Raw genomic sequence first — 18,211 nt, forward strand, 5'->3', positions numbered from 1 at the left:
TTTCTTCAAAGCAACCTCTAGTCCTGACTTTCTGAAAAGGAGACAAAATAACCATGGACCAGGGTGAGGGCAGCAATGATGCTCACGGGGCAGAGAGGGGTTTGGGAGCAGGATTCCTAGCCAGAAACTGGACTGGCCACCCTGGCTATAGCTGGCTCACAGCAGGGAGAAAGCACTCCTCTGTGAATTCAGGTTAATTGCTGCTAAAATTATAGCAGATTTCTTTTTACTCTTTCTTGTTATTAAAAAAAAAAAAATCTGGGAAATTCTGCAGTTAATTGACGAACAAAAAGACAGCCTGTCAACAAGGAAGTCTTTAGCACTTGTCCTCAGCAGGCTCTGTGACCATGAGTTTTCTCCACCGCAGACTCAGGCCTGCCCAGTCTAAGCCAGCACCTACGCAGTCAGGGCACATCAGTGTATCTTTCTTCACTTCTGACACCATTACTTCCAGGCCAGATCAAGAATCTGTTGCACCGTTAAGGGTCTGGTATTTCCCGTATGGAGTAGGGACCCTGTTATAGGCTGAATTGTGTCCTCTCAAAATTCAGGTATTAAAGGTCTAAACTCCAGCAGCCTCAGAATGTGACTGGATTTAGACACAGGCCTTTAAAACAGGTAGTTAAGATGAAACAAGATGGGGGAAAGGGAGAGGGAGGGACAAATTAGGAATTTGGGATTAACATATACACGTGCTGCTGCTAAGTCGCTTCAGTCATGTCTGACTCTGTGCAACCCCATAGACGGCAGCCCACCAGGCTCCCCTGTCCACAGGATTCTCTAGGCAAGAATACTGGAGTGGGTTGCCATTTCCTTCTCTGCATATACATGCTACTACACCAACAAGGACCTACTGTATAGCACAAAGAACTAAATATTTTGTAGCAATTTATGAAGGAAAAAAATCTGAAAAAAAAAAAATATCTCCATCCTTTTTATCATCCTGTGCTACTGACATCTCTGAGCAGAGTGCAGGGTTGGTTTATATAGGGTTTTTAGGAAGTACAGCGATCAGGGATCGGGAGACTTCCAGAGGCATAAGCGGGTTAACATCATCTGTAGGAGCATGATGCCCACTGAGCTGTTGTTGATTGGTTGGCACTGGGAGGTATATTTATTAAAGTGAGTCGATTGCTGATTGGCTGATTTTCATGAACTAGGGACTGAACTGACTGATTAACTTGTACAAGGGTATCACTGAGAGAAAGCAAAGGTGTTGGTCGCTCAGTTGTGTCTGACTCTTTGCGACCCTGTGGACTGTAGTCAATCAGGCTCCTTTGTCCATGGGATTCTCCAGGCAAGAATACTGGAGTGGGTAGCCATTCCCTTCTCCAGGGGATCTTCCAGACCCAGGGATCGAACCAGGGTCTGCTGCATTGCAGGCATCATCATGAATCAATTAAAAGGATGTGAAACTAATTCTGTTGAGTATTTGTTACCATGACTACAATCAGCTTTTTTTCTTAGGTAGGTAGGAAAATTTTAATTTTCATATATTTTCTGTGTAGCTGTTTCTCCAGCTGTTGAAAATCTGCCTTATCCTCCTTGGCAAAGAATGCTAATTGCTGGAATTCCCTGGTGGGCCACTGATTTGGACTTGGTGATTGGCTGTGGCCCAGATGCAATCCCTGGAGGGGGAACTAAGATCCCACAAGCTGCGAGGCACAGCCAGCGGGGGGAAAAGCTAATTGCCTACATAGTATCCATTTCCCTCTTCTTCCTTATGAGCAGAATGCTGCTTTTTTGTCCAGGGAACAGCTCTGCTCTGATCCACGATGGGGCCTCGCTGAAGCAAGATAAAAGAGTCATCCAGGGCCTCTGCTGGGTGACTTTTTGACCAGGGTGCTTGGAGAGAAACCTTGGTGAGTGGCCCTGGCCTGCAGGGCACATAGAGCCTGGTTAGGGTAAGGAAAGATGCAGCCCTTGGGCAGAGGGTCCTGGGGTCGCTGACACAGGTAGATGTCCCATCTGGGTTTTCACTTGACCTGGTTGAGCCCAGCGGCATGGCCCGTCAAGATGTCAAGTACGGTTAAGCTGTAGGTCTAAATTATTAAAGGCCAGGGTTTTTGAAGTTGGGGCACTTCATATTTTGCTTGGGGTGTGGGTCATGGACCGTTTTGAGATAGATACTGTACAAATACTTGGCTTAATCCTTCCCGGGCCCCAATTTGGGTACATTCTTTGATCTTTTGAAAACATAGCCTACTATTAATACAAGTTATGTGACTCTCTTGGGGTTACAAATCTAGATCTCCTCCACAGTGACACGCATTATCAGTATAAGAAAAATCAGTGTGAACAACAGTATCTTCAGACTCAGTTAAATACATGTCAGTTAATTTACTGTCTAAGCAGAGCGCCTGCTGGTCTTTTAGACTGTTGTAAGCCAGCATGGAGGGCTTCCCAGGTGGCAGGGTGGCAAAGAATCCGACTGCCAATGCAGGAGATGTGGGTTTGATCCTTGGGTGGGGAAGATCCCCTGGAAAAGGAAATGGCAACCCACTCCAGTATTCTTGCCTGAGAAATCCCGTGGATAGAGGAGCCTGATGGGCTGCAGTCCATGGGGTCGCAAAGAGTTGGACATGACTTAGCGACTAAACAACAGCAACAACAATGTTCCCGACAGGTACCTTCTCCAGACAACCTTGCCTACTGGGTGGAGCACGTGACATAGTCCTAACCAATGAGCCTCGAGCAGATCACTGGGTACCCTTTGGGGAAAGCTCCTTCAGTGGTAAGGAGTCAGTGGGCATGCCCCTTCTCTCCTTCCTGACTGAAAGGGCATCACACTGTTTAGGGAGGCAGGCACCATCTTGGACCCATGGGAACGACAGCCATTAAGACGGCAGATAGAAAGAGAGAGGGAAAGAGCCCCGGAATACGGTGGAGTGATCACATCCGCTCTGGACTGCTTGTCTCCTGTCTTGCAGGTGCGTGAGAAAAACCAAGCCTCCATTTGGTTCAGCTACTCAGCTACTGTGAGTTTTCTATTCAGTGTAGCTAAACCTCTTCCTATTTGATCAACCTACCCTTCTGTTTTCCTTATGACTTCCTCACAGTCATTATCAGTAGCTCCCATGTGTCTTCACAGGATAACAGAGTGCTCAGCACATCACATGATAAACCCTTAATATATATTTGTTGAGTGCATTTCCCAGATGAGGTCTTTGTGCCTCCAAACATGAGGCAACGAGAAGTATAAAACACCATCTACAAAGCAGGCTTGCCAGAAGCCTGGCATCTGAGTCCAGAGGTGAAGGAACTATGGGACAAATCCGGCCTGGAAGACAATCTACAACATCTCACCCTTCCAAGAAGTTCAGCGTGAAAGAAATAATAACCGAGAAGGCGAAAGAGAGAATTATTCTAGATTAAAAGAGACTAAACGAACATGACAACCCAGTGCAAGGCACGAACCTCATTGAATCCTGGACCAAACAACAAAAGAGATCTGGCTGCGCTGGTACACCTGGACTTACCTGCCAGGAACCCCGGAGGCAGCCACAGTGGCCCTTGTGGTGTGGAAAGGACTCTTCTCAAGAGACGGATACCCCCCACTCATGACCCCAGGCAGATGACTCAGATCATGAGAGAAACTGGGAGAGTTATTTTCTCCCCAAACCACCCATGTGGTTGGGTTAGAGAAGTCCAGGAGTTTCTTTACCATTCATTCTAAAGATCAGGACAGCCAGAGAGGCCGAGGAAAGCTCTGAAATCTTTCAGGGATGCTCCTGCAGGAAATGAAAGGCGGCTGTAACCGACATATGATAATCTTGCCACAAGCCTTGGAAGCCACCAGGGCTGCTGCTCCTGGGATGTGAGAATCCACGGATGCTCATCAGGGGTGTAACAAAACTCAGCTACTGCTGCCACTCACTGTAACTGGCTGGTGCGGTGCATAAAATAATAGAGGTGTTGCTGCTGCTGCTAAGTCGCTTCAGTCGTGTCCAACTCTGTGCAACCCCAGAGATGACAGCCCACCAGGCTCCCCCGTCCCTGGGATTCTCCAGGCAAGAACACTGGAGTGGGTTGCCATTTCCTTCTCCAATGCATGAAAGTGAAAAGTGAAAGTGAAGTCGTTCAGTCGTGTCCGACTCAGTGACCCCATGGACTGCAGCCTACCAGGCTCCTCCATCCATGGGATTTTCCAGGCAAGAGTACTGGAGTGGGGTTCCATTGCCTTCTCCCAATAGAGGCGTTATTAGTGCATAAAATATCGACTGTGAAACGTCTTCTTATCTGGAGGGAGCGAAGCTGGGGACCTGGTGTCAGTGAGGCAACGCAAGACCAGGGGATCCACTAGGGGGCGGTAGAGTCCACTGGTTCAAGATACAGTCCGGAACCCGGAGAACCCCTTCAGCCCTGGCTTCATCACTTAGCAGATAAACGCCCCGAGGCTGGTTACAACCCCTCTAAGCTTTAGTTTCCTCATCTGTAAAATGAAGATGAGAACAGCGTCTACAACAGAGGCTTGCTTTGGACGATAAATGAGCTTGTCATATTATGTGTTTATGTTTTATGTGAAAGTCGCCCAGTCGGGTCTGACTCTTTGCAACCCCATTGACTATACATTCCGTGGAATTCTCCAGGCCAGAATACTGGAGTGGGCAGCCTTTCCCTTCTCCAGGGGATCTTCCCAACCCAAGGATTGAACCCAGGTCTCCCACATTGCAGGTGGATTTTTTACCAGCTGAGCCACAAGGGAAGCCCAAGAATACTGGAGTGGGTAGCCTATCCCTTCTCCAGGGGATCTTCTCGACCCAGGAATCGAACTGGAGTCTCCTGCACTGCAGGCAGATTCCTTACCAACTGAACTATCAGGGAAGCCCATATTAAATATCCAATTTATATTGGCTATTATTCGTTATTTATAATAGCCAAGATACGGAAGCAAACTAAGTGCATCAACAGATGACTAGACGAATAGGAGGTGGTGTACATACAATGGAATACTACTTAGCCATAAAATGAATGAACTTTTGCCATTTGCAGCAACATGGAAGGACTTGGGAATCCAGCAACATAGATGCTAAGTGAAAAAAGTCAGACAGAGAAAGACAGATACTGCGTGATTTCACTTCGATGTGGAATCTAAACAACACAATAGACTAGTGACTGTGACAAATAAGCAGACTCACAGACACAGAGGACAAGCAAGTGGCTACCAGGGGAAAGGCAGGGCAGGGGCAAGGTACGAGTGGGAGAGTAAGAGGCACGGGCTTCCCAGGTGGCTCTGGTGTGAAGAGCCCGCCTGCCAATGCCGGAGATGTGGGTTTGACCCCTGGGTCAGGAAGACCCCTGGAGTAGGAAACCCGCTCCAGTACTCTTGCCTGGAGAATCCCATGGATGGAGGAGCCTGGTGGGCTGCAGTCCATGGGGTTGCTAAGAGTCGGGCACGACTGAGCAACTTCACTTTCCTTTTTCACTTTCATACATTGGAGAAGGAAATGGCAACCCACTCCAGTGTTCTTGCCTGGAGAATTCCAGGGACGGGGGAGCCTGGTGGGCTGCCATCTATGGGGTCGCACAGAGTCGGACATGACTGAAGCGACTTAGCAGCAGCAGCAGCAGGAGCCTAGCGGGCCACAGTCCATGAGGCCTCAAAGAGTCAGACACCACTGAGCATAGGAAGGGGTACAAACTACTATCTTTAAAATAAGTTACAAGGATACATTGTACAACCTGGAGAATATAGCTAATATTTTATAATAACTATAAATGGAGTATAACCTTAAGAAATTGTGAATCACTATTAGGAGAAGGCAATGGCACCCCACTCCAGTACTCTTGCCTGGAAAATCCCATGGACAGAGGGGCCTGGTGGGCTGCAGTCCATGGGGTCGCTAGGAGTTGGACATGACTGAACGACTTCACTTTCACTTTTCACTTTCATGAATTGGAGAAGGAAATAGCAACCCACTCCAGTGTTCTTGCCTGGAGAATCCCAGGGATGGGGGAGCCTGGTGGGCTCCCGTCTATGGGGTCACTAGGAGTTGGACATGACTGAAGCGACTCAGCAGCAGCAGCAGCAGTAGGGCAAGGCTGCCCCTGCACATATACAACTTGGCTGAGCAAACAAGGACACACGCCTGGTGGAACTTACGGAGCAGTCTAGAAAGTGCTGCTCACGAAGGTCAGTTGAGGAATGAATCACTGTGGGGAGGCGCAGATAACATGTCAGGTGAGGAGCTGCCCACTTGGAAGCTCCAACCGGAACCTTTTAGTTCCTTTTTGTTGTTGTTCAGTCGATCAGTCGTGTCCGACTTTTTGCAACCCGGTGGACTGCAGCACGCCAGGCCTCCCTGTCCACCACCAACTCCCGGAGCTTGCTCAGACTCATGTCCATCGAGTCAATGATGCCATCCAACCATCTCATCCTCTGTCATCCCCCTTATCCTGCCCTCAAACTTTCCCAGCAACAGGGTCTTTTCCAATGTGTGAGCTGTTCACATCAGGTGGCCAAAATATTGGAGCATCAGCATCAGTCCTTCCAAAGAATATTCAGAGTTGATTTCCTTTATGATTGACTGGTTGGATCTCCTTGCTGTCCAAGGGACTCTCAAGAGTCTTCTCCAGCATCACAGTTCAGAGGTATCGATTCTTCATCACCTCAGGCTTCTTTATGGTCCAGTTCTCATATCTGTAAATGATTACTGGAAAAACCATAGCTTTGACTATGCAGACCTTTGTTACTTAAAAAAAAAACATGTAATTGTGGTAAAGGGGCTTCCCAGGTGGCAGTAAAGAATCTGTCTGCCAATGCAGGAGACTCTAGAGATTCAGGTTCAATCCCTGGGTCTGGAAGATCCCCTGGAAGAATGCATGGCAACCCACTCCAGTATTCTCACCTTAAAATCCCATTTACAGAGGAGCCTCGTGGGCTACAGTCCATGGAGTCACAAAGAGTCAGTCTCAACTGAGCACACTTGTGGTAAAATACACATAACATAAAATTTACCATCTTAGCGATTTCTAAAGTTGCATTAGTGCATTCACCTTGTTGTGCAACTGTAAGCACCATCTCCAGAATATTTTTCATCTTGCAAAACTGAAACTCTGTACCCATTAAACAACAAAATTCCTTCCACCTCAGGCGACCACTGCTCTACTTTCTGTCTCCATGAATTTGACTACTCTGTAGTCTAGGTTTCCCTGGCTGGCTCAGCAGTTAAGAATCCACCTGCCAATGCAGGATACGTGGGTTCGATCCCTGGGTCAGGAAGATCCCCTGGAGAAGGAAATGGCAACCCACTCCAGTATCCTTGCCTGGAAAATCCCATGGACAGAGGAGCCTGGCGGGTCCATGGGGTCGCAAAGAGTCAGACGTGACTCAGAGGCGGAACAATAAAAAACAAGACTCTAGGTACCTCATGTAAGTGGAATCACAATACTTTGTAGCTGCCTTCTATAATGTCCTCAGGGTTCACCCATGTTGTTGCATATGTCAGAATTTTCTTCCCTTTTAAGGCTGAATTCCATTGTATGTATATATGACATCTGGCATATCCATTTGTCTGCTGATGGATATTTGTAACCCTTTGTTAGTTCTTTTTGAGCTAGGTAATACATCAGGGATTTTCTGGGAGGGGATAAACCACCAAGGGAACCCACAGCTGCTGAGCTCTGGGATGCAAAGAAAGCTCCAATTCAGCAAAGAGCCATAGAAATGATTCTCAGACAAGGGAGGAAAGAAATTTAGCCAGGGTACAGACTCGTATCTGTGTATAGGCACTAAATGTCGCTCATGCAGTGGAAGGGCGACTTCCTTGTGATGGTCATTGCCTCTCAGCTCCTCTCCTTGGCTTCAAGCTACTGGGCGAAGGTTCTGCAAACCACACACTGGGCTGTAGCGATTAGGGGTGCAACAGGAAGGCTGCAAGCCTGCAGGAAGAGGCAGGGACTTGAGACCTCCTTTCTGCTTCTGGTTCTTCAGAGCAACACCCCAACAATGCCTCCTTCCATGGCAGGGGCTGTGCTTTCCTGTAACAGCAGTTGAATCCAGTTTCCAGTTACTCCAGCGCTTACAGAGATGGTGTCATTGCTCCCCGACAATCACCAGCCTGCCAGCACCCCCTCCTCAGAGGGCTGGGTCCTGGTCCCACGGGACCACTCCTCTGATGTGTGAGGTTTTAAGTAATTCCCCACCCATCTGCCTTTGTTTTCCCAGCCTGAGAGGTCATAAGTGCCTCCTCTAAGATATCTTGGCCTTCTCTTTAACTTTAATGTAGTTAACCATTCTTTATATTTAGCTCTCTCTTCTCAAATTATTGCTGTGGGTTTTGTCTCCTGACTAGATTCAAACTGCCACACCACTATCTCAAACCTTTAATGCCCTCCCAGACCCCATGTTCGAACTCAAACTCTTTGCTCTAAGTAAGGATTCACCTGGTCTCCAGTTTCATCCAGAAAATTAAAGATATTATAGATGAAGGGACCTCAGACAAGCCCACCTCCACCCCCTCTATAAAAATTTCTATGGCCCATTTTATTCTTTAATGGATTTGTGATTTTTTTTTCCCACACCACATGGCATATGGCGTCTTTGTTCCCCAGTGAAAGTGAAAGTCGCTCAGTCATGTCTGACTCTTTGAGACCCCATGGACTATAGAGTCCATGGAATTCTCCAGGCCAGAATCCTGGAGTGGGTACCCTTTTCCTTCTCCAGGGGATCTTCCCAACCCAGGGATCGAACCCAGGTCTCCTGCATCACAGGCAGATTCTTTACCAGCTGAGCCACAAGTGAAAGAAAGTGAAAGTGAAGTCGCTCAGTCGTGTCCAACTCTTTGCAACCCCACGGGCTGTAGCCTACCAGGCTCCTCTGTCCATGGGATTTTCCAGGCAATAGTCCTGGAGTGGATTGCCATTTCCTTCTCCAAGGGAAGCTCAAAAATACTGGAGTGGGTAGCCTATCCCTTCTCCAGCGAATCTTCCTGACCCAGGAATCCTGCACTGCAGGCGAATTCTTTACCAACTGAGCTATCAGTGAAGTCCCAGGACAAAACCTCAGCCCCCTGCAGTTGAAGCTAGTAGTCTTAACCACTGGACCACCAGGGGAGTCCCTTCCTATTTAATTCCAAATCTTCCATGGGTGATTTGGAGCCCCATCCCCTCCCACATCCTCGGGGTGCCTGCTCTGTCCCTACATCCTCTCTCAATTCTTTTTCTGTTTTTTACAGATTTTTTAAAATGTGGACCATTTTTAAAGTCCTTATTGAATTTATTGCAATATTGCTTCTGTTTCATGCTTTAGTCTTTCAGTCACGAGGCATGGAGCATCTTAGCTCCCCAACCAGGGATCGAACCTGCACCACCCTGGACTGGAAGGTGAAGTCTCAACCACTGGAATGCCAGAGAAGTCCCCCGCTTCTCCCAAGTCCTAGCAGGCCCTTTTCCGTAGTTTCCGGGAAGCTGAGGAAGGACAGATCAAAGGACTGGGAGGCCCTCCTCTTCCACCCTCCCGTCAGCCACAGCCGTGTTTCCCCACTGCCGGTCCACCCCCAAGTCTGAATTTCTGGGACCCAGCAGAGCGCCCCGGGTTATGAGTCGAGTCATCTCACCTGCCGTCACTAATCAAGGCCGTTTTAAGACTTGCAAGGCCTCCCAGCTGTACGTAGTCTAAACAATGAGATGTTTACCAGAGTTCTTTCCCAGAAACGGAGTCAGCGGTGTCTAGCTTGAGCTGAGCTGGTGAAGGCCAGCTAGGACCACGGGCCGTCCAGCTGGGCAGGCGCGAGTGATCTTTCGAACACGTGGAGGCCTGCTGGCTAGTTACACCTGTGCAGACTAATGATCACCACACCTTTTCCCAGTCACCTGCCCCCACACTCCCCGTGTCTAAGCCCATCCTGCTGCTGCTTTTTTTTTTTTTTTTAAAGATCTTCTCTCGCTCTCTTTTGCCACATGGCTTGTGGGGTTTTAGTTCCCCAACTGGGATTGAACCCAGGCAAAAGGTGAACCCGGCCGTGAATGCGTGGAGTCCCAACCACTGGACTGCCAGGGAATCCCCTCACCCTGCTTCTTTATTCCTTATCTCGTGAACACCCCAGACCCCTTCCCTTTAGGGAGGCAGATGTGAGACTTGTTTCCTAGCTGAGCTGCCCTGCGAACAGACCCTCGCTTTGCCTTGGCATCTCAGCATTTTAGCTTGTCCTGCATCGGGCAAAGCAGCCTGGTTGGGTAACAGGAGGAGGGAGGGTGGTGACGCTCAGTGTCTTTGCTGAATGGATAAGATGGACAGGGAGTCACCCCTCACCTGCTTGCTGAAGGGATCAGTGAGTGGCTGGGATTCTGTAGCCAGAGCCCACGGAATACCTGAGCCACACTTCTCCCATCGAGGCTCTTGGACCACCTGCACCGGAATCACTTGGGGATTCTGCTAAAAAATACGGACTCACAACCCACATGGGAGGGGGAAGGGTGCTCGAAGGGGCACAAGAACCGGGAGAAAGAGCTCCCGGTGGCCAATGTTGTGACAGTTTGAGCAACAAAGTGGTACTGGGTTATAACCCAGAATGTGAAATAAACATCTGTGAGTCCATTCTGATGTAAATGCATGGTTGAGTAAATAAACAGGGGAGAAGAGGCAAATCTGTGCAGAAGAATTCCAAATAATTCACGCGGGTCCTCTGTCCTTAAAGACACAGAGCCTCATTTCACCCTCAAGTGTGCGTTGCACGTGGCAGCTTCCTTTCAAAGAGGGCAACACGAAAAGGCGTGTGTGTATGTGAGAGAGAAAGAGAGATTAGTCTGACAGTAGAGAAACCCGACTAACACTGCCTCAGCCTGCCGATCAAGGTCAACACAAACAGTGAGGAGCCAGCCTGACAGTATGCACACTTGCTGTGAAGTCATGGAAACGGCATTCTACCCTTGGATCTTCCCCCCGGCAATCCATAACCTCAATCTTACCGTGAGAAAAACATCCAGCAGATTCTAATAAAGTTCTACAAACCGCCTGACCGATACTCCTCAAAAGAGTCAAGGTCATGGAAACAAGGAAAGTCTGAAGAGCTGCCACAGCCAAGAAGAGCCTAAAGAAATGTGGCAATTAAATGTGATGTGTTATCCTGGATAGGCTCCCGGACAGAAAAGGATGGCAGGTAAAAAGGAAATGTGAATAACGCATGGCCTTTTGTTCATCATAATGTGTCAGTATTGGTTTGCTGATTGGGACAAATATTCAGTAATGTAAGATGCTAATAAGAAAAACTGGGTGTAGGTCTTATGGGAACTCTTTGTACTATCTTCTCTTTTTTTTTTTTTTCCCCTGTGAATCTAAAGCTTTTCTAAAAAATAAGGTCTATTGAAAAATATTTGGTTCTTTGAAAAATGCAAATCCCTGGGCCTGCCTTCAGAATCTTACATAACGAACCACTTAAAACAAGCGTATCAGTGGTTTTGTGCACACGTGTCTGAGAATCAGCGTCCTAGAGACCCTCTGCTCAGAGGCTCCTCACTGGCTGTGGCTGGGACCCAGGCCACCGCGCTGTACGGTCCCCAGATCACCACTGGTGCTGTGACTACACTGACAGTGTTAATGGGAGCTCTGCAGCAGACACCATGGATTTACAACTGCTGCAGGCCTTCCTGTGGTATCGTTTGGATTGTCCCATGGAGATCAATATGAGCCAACACTTAATAGCTGGGGAATTCTTCATCAAAGCCCAAAACTCTGGGTTGCATTACTGTATCTCCCCTGCCCCAACCCCTCCTGGCATTTCCTCATGGGGCTCAGAGTGGCTCAGCTCTTCAGACGAGGTGTGTGCTGATCCCTTCAACACAGTCTCTGCCATGCCCTATTGATCCTTCCACTTTGCTGTGCTTAGTCACTCAGTCGCTCAGTGTCTAACTCTGTGACCCCATGGACTGTAGCCTGCCAGGCTCCTCTGTCCATGGGGATTCTCCAGGCAAGAATACTGGAGTGCGTTGCCATGCCCTCCTCCAGGGGATCTTCCCAACCCAGGGACTGAACTCAGATCTCCCACATTGCAGGTGGACTATTTACTGACTGAGCCACCAGGGAAGCCCCCTTACACTTTAAGGGCTGTTATTATCACGCCTGTATTGTTGACTTTTCACAGAAAAAAAAATACTTCTCCATATCTGGGTCACCATCGAAAGTGGAAAAACGGAAGATAAATGAAATGAGACTATGTCCTCAAATCCTGGGAGAGAGCATCTTTTTTAATGTTTGCTTTCCACAGTAAATGCACTGGAACACTCTCTCCTTTTAAAAATTTTCCCATTTTGTTTTGGCCATGCCACGTGGCATGCAGGATCTTAGCTCCCTGACCAGGGATTGAACCAGTGCCCTGTGCAGTGGAAGTGCACATTTTAACCACTGGACTGCCAGGGAAGTCTCAAGAAAGCGTGTTTATTTGTGTAGGTGGGAGAGTCTTACTGCATGACTAAGATGCAAGCTAAGTGTGTCTGGTGATGGCTTATGGCCAGACTTTTCTTTCAGTGGTGGCCTCTGTGGACATTTGAGCCCCCATTTGGACCCCAGGTCAGCAAGAGATGCTGCAGCAATGAACAGACCAAAGGTGGATCGTAGAGAAAGAAGGAAGGGGAAAGTCAAGTGAAAGTGAAAGTCGCTCACTCGTGTCTGACTCTTTGTGACCCCATGGGTTATACAGTCCATGGAATTCTCCAGGCCAGAATACTGGAGTGGGTAGCCTTTCCCTTCTCCAGGGCATTGTCCCAACCCAGGGATCAAACCCAGGTCTCCCATATTGCAGGCGGATTCTTTACCAGCTGAACCACAAGGGAAGCCCGAGAATACTGGAGAGAGTAGCCTATCCCTTCCCTAGTGGATGTTTCTGACCCAGGAATTGAACGAGGGTCTGCTGTATTGCAGGCATATTCCTTACCAACTGAGCTATCAGGAAAGCCCAGAAGGAGGAGGATGACTCTTCTTTTCCCCTCTTTTTTCACGCCCTGGGAACACCTCTTGGAGAGCAGCTCAAGTCCCCAGAGAACCAGGATCTGGCGAAGCTAAGCCAGAAACTGCATCCCCAGGTCCTTCATCAGATGGTGTGATCATGCTGTTCCGGTTCTTTATTTCTAATTACTCCTTTTGGGACAAACTGTCTCATGAGTGCTCTGGCACAGATAGCCTCGATTTTTAGAACTGTTTCAGCCTTCTTGCCAGTGTTCAAAGTATAATTATGAAAATGACAATAATAATAATTCAAGAAATGACTATGGGCAGGACCTGTTCAAAGTGGTCTTTTTAAAAAAATGTATTAACTTATTTAATGCTCAAAAGACCCCCAAGGTAGATACTATTACATCATCATTCTCTGTTTACAGATGAGAAAATGAGGTGTGGAGAGTTAAGCAGAACTACCTGAAGGTCTGCGCTAGTTTTTGTTTACTGTTTCCCAAGCAATTTCCCCCCCTATTTTTTAGCTAAACCCCAAGGCAGTGAAAGTGAAGTTGCTCAGTCATGTCTGACTCTTTGCGACCCCATGGACTATAGCCTACCAGGCTCCGCTGTCCATGGGATTTTCCAGGCAATAGTACTGGAGTGAATTGCCATTTCCTTCTCCAGCGGATCTTCCAACCCAGGGATCAAACCCGGGTCTCTCTCATTGCAGACAGACGCTTTACCGTCTGAGCCACCAGGGAAGTCCACTCCAAGGCAAGCAGGATCTTATTTCCCTGACCAGGGATTGAACCTGTGCCCCCTGCAGTGGAAGCATGGTGTCTCAGCCATTGGACCACTGAGGAAGCCCCAGGTCTACACTAGTTGAGAGGTGACGTGGGATTTGAAGGCAGGCTTCTGGCTCTGAGCATTTGGCCATTGCACTACACTACCCTGGCTCCCCCTAGAGGTGAACAGATACCTAGGGTTGTTCAGCTCTTAAAATACATCAAGATGCTAGAGGACATGACCACCTGTTTATATTTTATGTGCTTAACACATCTGTGTTCACGTTTTAAGATAATAAAGAGCATGCAATGCATGGTGTTGGTCACTCCGTCATGTCTGACTCTGCGACTCCATGGATTGTAGCCTGCCAGGCTTCTGTCCACAGAATTCTCTAAGTAAGAACACTGGAGTGGGTAACCATTCCCTTCTCCAGGGAATCTTCCCAACCCACAGTCTCCCACGTTGCAGGCAGATTCTTTGCTGTCTGAACTACCAGGGAAGCCCTCAATGTATGGTAACAGTATACAAATCATTTCTTTTAAATAGAATTGTTGATAAAAAGCTCTGACCTTTTTATATTTGGCATGATGGATAGTTAGCTGGAATTCATATAAACTACTGGTTGTGTGTGTTGGGGGGCAGTTGTTCTGCTGTAAATTTGCTTAGAATAATTTTTTAATTGATACCTTTTATCTTAAAAATAGAAATAGATTAGTTTCATTATCCATTTTCCCTTATTATTCCATGTCCTTATTATTTTCCTTATCTTGGGTTGAGTGGCAGATTGTGTTAGAATGTCCTTTCCTTTCCTTTAGGAAGTCTGGAGCAAGGGATTAGACCTTGTCAGTTATCATCACAAATATATCATGATCATGATATACCAAGTATTTTATGCCTCTATTTTATGTGTAGAATTTCATGTACCAGTTAAACTCCATAGGGTAAGAATAATATGGAAAACTGGAGAGGAATAAAAAAGGAATAAAAATAATCAAAGGGTGAAAAGGTTACAGAAATATTTAGTCTGGGGACGAGCACGCTGAGGTGTTTGAAAAACTTACTTCAAAAATGACTAAGGACGCAGGAGGATATTGAACAGATGTCTGGTCAGCTGGTGGCCGGTGGAGCAGGTCTGCTTAAGGATGTTACACAGAGCAGCTACAAGGGAATAAATTAGGGGCATCAGCACCAGAGATGAGGGTTATAACCAGTGATGGGCATGTTTTAGTTCAGAAAATGATAGGAGCACAAAGGCAGTGGTTTATAAAAGGCTTCTCGGCCAGGTGGGGCTTTCTGAATGGCAATAGTGGGCCCGCCAGTGCAGGAGAGGTAAGAGACATGGGTTGCGAAGATCCCCTGGAGGAGGGCATGGCAACCCATTCCAGTATTCTTGCCTGGAGAATCCCTTAGACAGAGGAGCCTGGTGGGCTACAGTCCATAGGTCGCACAGAGTCCGACACAACTGAAGTGACTTAGCACCCACACACACAGACAGATGGACATACGCTCGCAGGCATGATCAAGGTCAGTCAGGATCCCACCTGTCCTGTGGGTGTTCCTTTCCCCCTGGAGTCGGGCTCCCTCATGCAGGGTCCACCTGAGTCCCAGGCTGTCCGCCTCGCATGTTTGCACAGGTAAAAACCTCCTTGGCCTGCACATGAGGACAGACTGCTATCGGTTAGTTCAGAAAACCCAGGTCATTATTCCTTCATCTTTTTGGCCATTGGCGGGGCACTCATTGCTGAATAATTCCCTTATAAATAAATACTTCAGTCCCAGCAGGCATATGGACATAAATACTTGCCAAATCAGAACCACCACCTCATTTTAACACTTTAAGCAACCCCCAGTTCTAAAGCTACCTATTATCATTGAGGCAATATAAAGGAGAATATTAAGTGCTTTTATTGATGCAGTTCTACCAGTAGATTTTCTGAGACTCTTCTAGCATGTAATTTATCTTACAATGAGTCTGGAAATCCTCTGTCCATACCTGGTGAGGGAAGGGGGTGGAGGGAATGAGGGGAGGGAGGCAGGGAGGTGGGCTTATCTTGAAACAGACCGGGGCTTTGTTTTAATCGGGTATGGTATGGTGACAGCCATGGAGACACCTGCCTTTGGAGAAAAGTTTACTACTTACAATTTCCATGGGGAGGAAGCACCTCGTGCTACAGAGGGGGAAGAACTAGGGCCAGTCTGGAAGCAAAGGAAGAGAGAATGGTCCAGAGTCTTTTCTGTGGTTTCTACAGGGAGGAACGGGCCAAGAAGGGTAGGCAAATTTGAGCAAGTTTAGGACTGGATGGCTTGAATAATTTGGGTGGCCTCTGGGCTATAGGGGTGGTTTCTAGTAATCTGATGCTGGGCTCTGGGGGGAGTTAGAGCAGGGAAAGATTGGTTTGGGGTATGAGAGCTAGATGGGCTTCCCTGGTGGCTCAGACAGTAAAGAATCTGCCTGCAATGTGGAAGACCTGGGTTTGATCCCTGGGTTCAGAAGATCCCCTGGAGGAGGGCATGGCAACCCACTCCAGTATTCTTGCCTGGAGAATCCCACGGACAGAGGAGCCTGGCGGGCTGCAGTCCATGGGGTCACAAAGAGTCGAACATGACTGAGTGACTAAGCACAGCACAGTACATGAGAGCTAGACACAAGAGGAGCCCGAGAATGAGGGTTTTGGCTGGTTTGGTTTGCCTATGAAAGTCATGCTCCCAGGCAAGTTGTTCACCATCTCTAGGAATCCCTAGTCCTGAGAGGAACAGTCTTTCCAAGAATCTTTCCAACAGTCTTTCCCCAGAATGTAAAATCATCATAAAACAGAAAAAAAACCTAACGAATACAGAAGTCTGAAGTCACAGAACCAGGTTTGAGTGAGTCCGTGAAAGGCTTAGGGCAAATCTAGACGGGCTGCACACACCTGGGAAGCGGGGCAGCTGGCAACGAGAGTGCCTGTCAAAGCACGCGGGGCAGGGGACTGTCACTGATCACGGAGTGTGTGGACTGCACAAACACATTCTACTTAGAGAGCCGAGCACACAGGGACCATCTGTCAGCAAGGGAGCCAGTGAGCCCAGCATTCCCAGAAAGGTCACTGGTCCTTGGAAGTGGGTGGGATGGTGTATTGGTCAGGGTTCTCCAGACATACGGAACCAGTAGGATGTGTAACTGTATCTCTCTGCATCTACACATTTCTCTGTCTCCCCATAGATATCTATCATCTCTCTCTCTCTATCATCTCCCTGTCTATCTCTCTCTCTATCTCTATCATCTCTCTCTTTATCTGGCCAAGACAGAGATTCATTATAAGGAATTGGCTTATATGATTGTGGCTGGAGATTCAGGAACAGTTGCTGCTACAGTTCCAGTCTGAAGACATCTGCTAGCAGAATTTCCTCTTCTTTAGAGGAAGTCAGTCTTTTTTATAGGGCCTCGGACTATTTGCAAGAGTGTGCCCCCAACCCCCGCCTGCATCACTATGGGGGATTTTCTTAGTCTACGTAGGCTGCTACAACAAAAATGTCACGATTGGGTGGCTTAAACGATGTATTTCTCACAGTTCTGGGGGCTAAGAGGTCCCAGACCCAGGTGCTGGCCAATTTGGCTTCGGGTGAGGGCCGTCTTCTTGGTTTACAAACTGACGCCGTCTGGCTGCATCCTCACATGGCAGAGAGAGGTCACCTCTCTCCGATGTCTTCTTACAGGGACACTAGCTCTACCCCTATGACCTAATTACCTCCCAGAACCTCCACATCCAAACCCCATCACACTGGGGATTAATGCTTCAACATAGGAACTTGGCAGAGGGATGAAAACATTCAATCCAGAGCAACACCGATCTGCTTTACTCAATGTCTACCGATTTAAATGTTAATCTCGTCTAAAAAAATACCTTCATAGTAACTGCAGATGTATCTGACCACATGTCTGGGTACTGTGGGCTAGCCAAGTTGACACATGAAGTTCACCATCACAGATGGGGTCAGCAAAGGACAACCGTAAGGGTGAGAAGTCTGGGGGCATAAGGCATGCACTATTCATGGGGCAGGAGACAGACACTGACCTCAGGAAAAGCAGAAGCCCACCCAACCGTAGAGCTGGAGCAGCCAGCATGGCTCATTCACGTCATTCAATAAATAAATATGGATATTGAAGATCTACTGTGTCAATCACTGTGCCAAGGTGATAAAAAGGTTAAAGACAGGCCCTGCTCGCAGTGGAGTAGGGGAGACAGGCAATCACTGGTGAGTGCATTAGTGCGTACTCTCTTTCACAGAGGAATTCCACTCTCAAGGGGATGGAGTCCAGCCACCCTCCCAGAGCAGGGGACTGGAGCCTCTCAAATTCCTCTTACCCTACATCAGAACTGGTCCTACTGACTGGACCACAGGTTCAAATGCAGAGGGAGGTCAAGGTGAGCCATGACTGTGGGAAGAGTGGGTGCCAGGTGAACAGGTGATGAAGCCAGGTGAGTGAAAGAATGGTTGTTTCTCCTTGATGCTGGTCTGATCAGAAAACAATGGCCCTGGGACTTCCCTGGTGGTCCATTGGTCAAGACTCCATGC

At 47.9% G+C, this 18,211-nt stretch overlaps 1 long non-coding RNA gene across 1 annotated transcript; it reads left to right on the top strand.

Annotated features, from left to right (window-relative positions):
* The first annotated feature begins 914 nt into the window (after positions 1–914).
* On the top strand, positions 915–10,933 carry LOC147361992 (uncharacterized). The gene is made up of 2 exons (XR_015138433.1): positions 915–2,930; positions 9,251–10,933. It is a non-coding gene; the product is annotated as an uncharacterized LOC147361992 (long non-coding RNA).
* The last annotated feature ends 7,278 nt before the right edge of the window (positions 10,934–18,211 follow it).

Source organism: Bos grunniens, chromosome 12, assembly GCF_055505025.1.
Source record: "Bos grunniens cultivar Pamir isolate PY7600 chromosome 12, Bosgru_T2T1.0, whole genome shotgun sequence".
Lineage (NCBI taxonomy): Eukaryota > Metazoa > Chordata > Mammalia > Artiodactyla > Bovidae > Bos > Bos grunniens.